Genomic DNA, 7,828 nt, shown 5'->3' with positions numbered 1-7,828 from the left:
TGGAAAAACCAAATAGTGTCTGTGCTAGTTGCTCTTTGAATCCAACCACGCCGGTGACACCGAGTTCGGATGAAAGCGTCGAGTGTCTTCTTTTCATTGATGACACCGAGTTCGGAGGCACAATTCATGTTGCAAATGGGCGAGCGTACATGAATGGAGGCGTAGTTCATTTCTCACCTTTGGAGGAAGGAAATTTACGCGTGGCCGTTTTGGGGGTTTTGATTAAAAAAGCAAAATTGCCAATTCCAACCAAAGAAGCTCAAACCGTTGAAGATGCTATAGGCGGGTTTGTCTCGTGGCCGAAGAGACTCATGGAAATGGACTCGGGAATAGAGAGTCGCGGTCCGGTTGTCAAACAACTCTCAAAGCTCGGTTTTGAGAGTGAAGCTAGCATCGATGATGCTAAGAAGATTCCGTACAAGGTGATTAATCCAAAGTATCGATTGCTCGCTCAACATGCCAACAAAGTAATGTTACCGGAAGGGGATGTGATTATGGTCAATGTTAGTCCAAGTCTCGCGGCTATCCCGATTCCGGTGTCATTTGAAGACATTTCCGATTTTTTGCAATACTTGGAAATTGGCGCGGGGAGCATAACGGTTTATATGGAGTAAGAGTTTTCTTTATATGCGTTTTTTAATATCAATATTCAATATTTAGTGTTTTGATCAACTAAATATTTGTTTGTCATAGCTATCTACGATCGAGGCTAGAAAAGGCGAAGAAGACTCGAAATTTTTGTTTTATAAATCCGAGCTTAAGTTCGTATATACAAAATGACGACGAGGAGGCTTATTTGTCAAAACGAGTCAATGACGTTGGAAACGTGGTACGACATTGCAAATTTGGTGAACTAGTTTTGATGCCGTATAACAAAGGTGCGCATTGGATGCTCGTTGTCCTCGACCTTTGGAGAAATAGCGCTATGTTCTTTGACCCGTTGAGAAATAAAATCCCAACGGATTTAAATCGATTGATAAAAAGGTAATATTTTGATTTCTTAAATAATTTTTATTATAAACCGTTCTAGATGTTTTTTCTCTTATAATCTCCGTGTTATATAGGGTTCTTGTTGATTTCAAGCTCGAGCATCAAAACGCCAATAGTAACGGGCAATCAACGTACATCAAGGCTTGGGACGCTCCGAGACAAACGGGAAACACGGAATGCGGGTATTTTGTCATTTCTTATATGCGTGATATAGTCGTAGGAGGTGTAGGAAAATTAGAAAATAAGAAATCCTATACAAAAGAGGATTTAGAGAGAGTTAGGGAAGAATGGGTAACTTATGTACAAACATTTATTAACTGTGACGATTAGCTAGTTTTTTCGAAGATATATATATTAGATTTTGAATGTTTTAAAGATGAGGATATTTGAGATGAATGTATATATTAGATATTTTTTGTATTGAAGATTATTTTCAGGTGCTAGTATCGTGTAAAAAACAAATTGTGGATTGAAAATAAATGATTCTCGCCGCGGCGAACTATACTTCTCGCCGCGGCGAGACAAGATACCGAGAGCAAGCAAATTAGATATCTTAGTCTCGCCGCGGCGAGATTTTTTCTTCGCCGCGGCGAGTTTTTAAAAAAAAATTCATCGCCTTCCTACAACGCTTTATATCCGTTGTAGAATCATCTCGCCGCGGCAAAGATTTGACTTCGCCGCGGCGAAGTATATTTTTCGCCGCGGCGACGTGCTTCTACAACGGATTGAATATCCGTTGTAGAATGTTCTCGCCGCGGCTCGGAACGTACCTCGCCGCGGCAAATAACTCGCCGCGGCGACGTATAATTCTAGCCGCGGCGAGGTCCTTCTACAACGGAAAATCAATCCATTGTAGAAGCAGGTCGCCGCGGCGAAAAATATACGTCGCCGCGGCGACATGTGTGAAAATATTTTAAAATTACACAATGGAATTAGACCGTTGTAGAAGCTTCTACAACGCTTAAGATTCCGTTGTAGAAGCGTAGTTTCTACAACGGATAATTAAGCGTTGTAAAAAGCTGTTGGATTCTACAACGGATTTTTAAGCGTTGTAGAAGCTTCTACAACGCAGGATTCTACAACGCTTAAGAAGCGTTGTAGAATCATTCTACAACGTTTTTTAAGCGTTGTAGAATCCTATTTTTGTAGTAGTGTTATGTAACTATGTATTTATCCTAATTTGTTTTATTGTTCTTAATATATCCACTCATTTCTTCCTCCTTCTTACGGCTATACACTTTATCCTACTATACTAAAACGGAACCTTATATTACTGTAGACTCTACAATAATCAGTCTCTTATTTAAACTTTTCCACTTTAAATCACCTAACTAAAATTATTATATCTTTAATTTTAATATAACTTCATGTGTATTCGACACCTGTGTAATACATGCAAAAAAAAAAAAAACAAAACAAAAAAAAAAACAAAAACTAACAAAAAAAAACTAATTGAGATCAATGCGCCACCTATTTTTGTTTGTTTGTTCAATTTGACTATAAATTGCACACGATAAACTTAATGTTATTGAAATCAATGTTCCACTTGTTTTTCTTATTCAGTTTGACCTAAACTAATCTCATTATTAGTCTAAGGCTTATAAGTAATATAATTACTACATCCTGTTGTTATTTTGCTGTCTCATTTTTTTTCCTTTGCACATATTTCTTTGTATGACACGTCGCATTGCATGCATTTGGAGATTACCCTTGGCGACTAAAAAAAATCATTCATGTACTACACGTCTCTTTAGTTTCACTTATATATACTTCACTTTGTGCAAATATTTTTGTAGCAACTAACATAAAAAAAATTATCAGGTAACAATGTCTCGTAAATTATTTATTAGACGTTTATCTCACATATTTCTCTCTCTTTTTATTGAAGGAACATACTCGGAAAAACTCAATTACTTCTATAATCTTTGCACAGTGTTCTTTCTAATAACAGGAGTCATCAGGTCCAATTTTGTTTCATGTACTTTCTATCTACACGTTGATATTGTGACGCATATTAATTTTGCTAAAATATTTTCTCTTATCATTGCAGGTGGCCTAACAAACAATACAAATCACGTAAGTTATTTGTTATGCATTTCTATAATATTTCACTCTTTTTTTTTAACTTCAACATTTTAATGAGTACAAAATTCTTATAAATGCTTTTTTTTATTAACTTATTCAACCATTTGTTTGTTCCTTATTAAATTCAGCACTAGATTTTGTGTTTTAATACATATTTTATTTTGTTACGACTTAGAAAATTTTACGCGTGGTTTCTTGAATTAAATAGTATAATAAATTAGAGGTGTATAAAAATTAATCGAAAATCGATTAAACCGATAACTGAACCGATCCGAAACCGAAATTTTGTGTCACGTCATCAAACCGAAAATTCAGTTCGGTTAACCAATCCGATTTATGAAACTGGATCAGTTATCGGTTTTGAATATCCGAAAATTCGATTATCGGTTATTTAACCAACTATTTTTTATTTATTTTTATTATAAAACGGATAACAGATTTTGAAACCGGATAACCGATTTGAACCGGATAACCAGCTATGAAACTGGATAACCAATTTTGAATTTTATTAGCCAATTTTTTATTTTTATTTTAAATTGGTACAAAATTATAGGAAAATAAATTGGTTTGAACCGGATAACTTGTTATGAAACCGGTTAACAGATTATTTGGTTAACCAGTTTCAAAATTGGATAACCGTTTTTCAAAACCGGTTTTCAAATTGGATATCGGTTTGCATAATTCGGTTAACCAAAAATTCGGATAATCGAATTTCGGGTTTGGACCAATTCTGTCTGGTTATTGGTCCAAAAATTTGAATATCGAAAATTTGGTTTCGATTCGTTAAACGGGTCATTTGGCCCGAACCGAGCCAAATCCATTTCAACCCTATAATAAACACAACAACTGACATAAAATATGCGCCATTTACTTAGTGAACGATTGTGTAATTATTTTTAAAAAATAATACCTACTCAAGTAACGTATTTGGTAATCATTATTTCGTACAAAATATTTATTAAACAAGTTTATTATATGATAAAAGTAAGTAAACAAAATATTGATTAAACAAGTTTATTATATGGTGAGAGATTACATGTTCACTTGGGAAACGCATACGAATTTTTTTTGTTTAATATTTTAGTTCTAGCTTCTTTTTTTTTATTTTTTTTCTTTCTGACGGTGGTTCTAGTATTTATACTAAACAACAAGAAGAAGATTCCATCAGCTTTTTTTTTTTTTAATAAATTTCCTTATCACATTAACTTATTTATATACCTTTATTAATTTCTTTTTTTTTTACTAAAAATTCAATGCGTGGGATGGGAGAGACCAAGTCCAACAGAAAAGACAAGAGATGTCGTTAGTTACGGAAAAATTCAATGCGTGGAACGGATTTAATGATATCTATCCATTTACCTCATTGAACACACACAAAACAAACAAACAAAAACATGGCTCTGATTTTCGAGACTCATGAGAGAGCACTTCTTTTTCTAACATTTTATAAATAAATGAAAAAGAAAAAAGCAACTCGGTGGTTGCGCGAGCGTGTGACGAATTTCTCATCATTCCTATCTTGTTAAGATGTCAAGTAAAAAAGAAAAATAAGCAAGAACCTACATGAATGTCTGTCTATATTCATTTTGAGCTTAAAAACATCACCCATTAAATGTATCTTGTTAGGTTGACTGGGTAAAAAGAAATCTAGCAAGAACCTAGCCCAATTTCTGTCTATATTCCCTTTGAACCTCAATTAAAATATATCACAATAATTATATATATTCTACAATCCTAAACATTTAGACAGAGAAGAAAACAATCCCTACACTACCGGTGCTACAAAGCCTATAAATAACGGTCAAGAAGAGAAACATTTCATATAACCGATGTGAAGTACACTACGGTGGACGAGTATCTCGATCGCTTTGTCTGAGCTTCTTTTCTGCATATCAATGTTATCTGTTATGTAATAAGATTGTCAAAGTGTGCCAAGTTCATCATAATATTATCTGTCCTGCTTTTTATGAAGTCCCCACTTTTTTTTTCCTGCATATTAATCATATGGAAATGTGCGTAGTGTGAGTAGGACTAATCTCATGGCAATTGACACAATTGTGTCTGTTATACCGTCTTTTTTCTTATGGTAAAAACGACGCCTAAATTGCAAAAATGACTTTACAATATAAAAGGACAAATTAGTCAAAGGCTAAAAATACGCATGACTAAAACCAAGCGAATTTTCAACAAGCGACAAGCGAATTTGGGACAAGCGACAAGCGAATTTGAGACAAGCGACAAGCGGATTTGCGACAAGCGACAAGCGGATTTGCGACAAGCGACAAGCGGATTTGCGACAAGCGACAAGCGAATTTGGGACAAGCGACAAGCGAATTTTCAACAAGCGACAAGCGAATTTGTAACACGCGACAAGCGAATTTGAGACAAGCGACAAGCGAATTTGAGACAAGCGACAAGCGGATTTGCGACAAGCGACAAGCGAATTTGCGACAAGCGGCATGCTTTCCCTATAAATAGCTCACTCACACAAATCAAAATTCAATTCACTCTCAACTCAGAATTCACTCTCAACTCAGAATCCTCTGAACTCAGAATTCATTGACAACTCAGAATCCTCTGAACTCAGAATTCACTCTCAACTCAGAATCCTCTGAACTCAGAATCCTCTCAACTCTCATTTTTCTCTCAACCCCAGAATTCTCTCAACCCCAGAATTCTCTCGGCCAAATACTCTCCCAACTTCAAAATTATCCCGGATCATCAACAAAGACTGAGAGCCACCTCTCGACGGGAGGAAGAAATGGTGGAAGAAGTGAAAGCTTTGAGCTGTATTAGTGGGCCAATGGTGGTCATGTGCCGAGACTCCGATTTTATGAGTATTTATACCCCTTATGGTAAGGGTTTATTGTGATTTTCCGTGAAAGAAACCGATAGATTTCAAAATAAAAAATGATACCTCACATCAAGTCACTATTCCAAATCCATGATTATGATGTTCTGAATCTAGAAAAAACCAACCCAACAAAAAATTCTCAATTTGAAGCCTAGTCCTCAATAGTCACGGCAAAAGAGTAGAACGGTACTAGTGAAGTCAGGAAGAATAAATAAGAAAATACCAAATTACAATAAAATAAGGTATTAAACATAGAACACCACGCCAAAATAAGAATATATGACACAAATAAACACTTTTTTTATTTTTTTTTCTTTTCTTCTTTTTTTTCAGATTTTTTTTTCTTTTTTTTTTCGGTACATAACAATAAGATTAAAAATAAATAATCACCGGCGTGGTGTTTAATGGATTATAAAACACGTAGAGACTAGTCGGAGAACATGTCATAAAATAGAAAAAATACACTCATGTCACTCAAAAGTTGCTAAAGTCAATGAGGTTCTTTGTGGGATTTTCAAATCATCGGCTCGGCTTTTTCTGACTAAGTATCGAGAATGGATAGTGTTTGGCCTTTTGTGAGTGGGTTCTAAAAGATAAACAATTATGGGTTGGCATTTTTTGGCTTGACGGGCTATACCTAATGCCTAAATCATCCTCGCTAGATCAATGTGCACTTAATTTCGCTTCGATTAGAGATCGGAGAGGGTTCTAGTGTGTTCGGTGTTCTCTTTCAAACGATCGGCTAGACTACTCCTCAAAGTTTCTTAAGCTTCGAGACATGCATTATTTGGGTCTAGTATGGCAACACAAACTCAACAAGCTTCTTTCACAAAAGGTAGTTCATGGGTTGGATTCCAAACTCTAAGGCTTAAGATTATCAACATCCTTGGCAAACACATATGAATCAATCAAAGCAAGCAAGCACTTAGTTCTACCTAACACACAAAACAAATCTAAAAGCAAACAACCAAAAGTTCCCGCAAGTCAAGAAAAAAATTCCCCCCAAACTTAGGATACTACATTGTCCTCAATATAGACTTGAAAAACGAGGAGAAAGGACTTACCTTGCGGGGGTGGTGATCGCCCCTACTCGCGACCTTTTTACTTAACATGGAGGATCTTCTTTTTCCTCATCTTCCAATTTCGCTCGGGAGGCCTCTTCCATTGATTGACCCATGTAGTAATAAGCGTGATAGCATTATGGTTCTCCGAGCGTGGATAACTCGGCGGCTGTTGAGGCGTCGGATCGCGCTTTTTCTTTCTCCATGGAGGCGGTGATGGGCTCCTCTTTTTCCTCCACGACGGTGTCTTCCTTTGTCTCCAAGGAGGTGGTGGAGGTGGACGAATGGAGTCGATGGAGATCGCCACGGATTTGTTCATGCTTGGCGGAATAAGGCACATGGGTTGGCCCTCATTTGTGGTAGTTTCTCCACATTTTCTTGCCACCGAAATTGACAAGCGCCGAGGAACTTGCAGATTCCAAGGAAGATCTCCTTGAGGGAGCTTGAAGCTTATGGCATGAAGGACGGGGAGACCATGCTTCTCAAGTGTTGGTGATGAAGTCACAACGCCAAGGAGACGTTGTGGGCATTTCTCCTTTGTGGGAGATAGGATTGTCGTGGTGAAGTGGGCAGTGGGTTTGTCGGTGAAGGATCCGCCTCGCTCTTCGTCTTCACCTAGCGCGTCCATCTCCTCATCCTCGTCTTCCTCGAAGGCAACCATGAGGCTTTTCTTCTCCACGAAGCTTGATATGGCTTCCTCTTGTTGAGCAATGAAGGCCTCTTGGCTTGCAATGAAAGCCTCTTGCCTATTTGAGAGCGCGGACATCCAATCAATCCCGGCTTGCAACAACGCTCTAACTTTGGAGTTGTCGTCTTGAGGAGGAGGGGAGTAGTGAGG

General features: G+C 37.1%; 1 long non-coding RNA gene across 1 annotated transcript; it reads left to right on the top strand.

Annotated features, from left to right (window-relative positions):
* Positions 1-2,802: 2,802 nt before the first annotated feature.
* On the top strand, positions 2,803-3,245 carry LOC149388431 (uncharacterized). The gene is made up of 2 exons (XR_016300794.1): positions 2,803-2,951; positions 3,041-3,245. It is a non-coding gene; the product is annotated as an uncharacterized LOC149388431 (long non-coding RNA).
* Positions 3,246-7,828: the final 4,583 nt, after the last annotated feature.

Source organism: Urtica dioica, chromosome 8, assembly GCF_054948205.1.
Source record: "Urtica dioica subsp. dioica isolate 48M chromosome 8, U.dioica_male_clone48M_v1_H2, whole genome shotgun sequence".
NCBI lineage: Eukaryota > Viridiplantae > Streptophyta > Magnoliopsida > Rosales > Urticaceae > Urtica > Urtica dioica.
The sequence above is the reverse complement of the archived record's forward strand: the minus strand, read 5'-3'. Positions and strand labels throughout refer to the sequence as shown.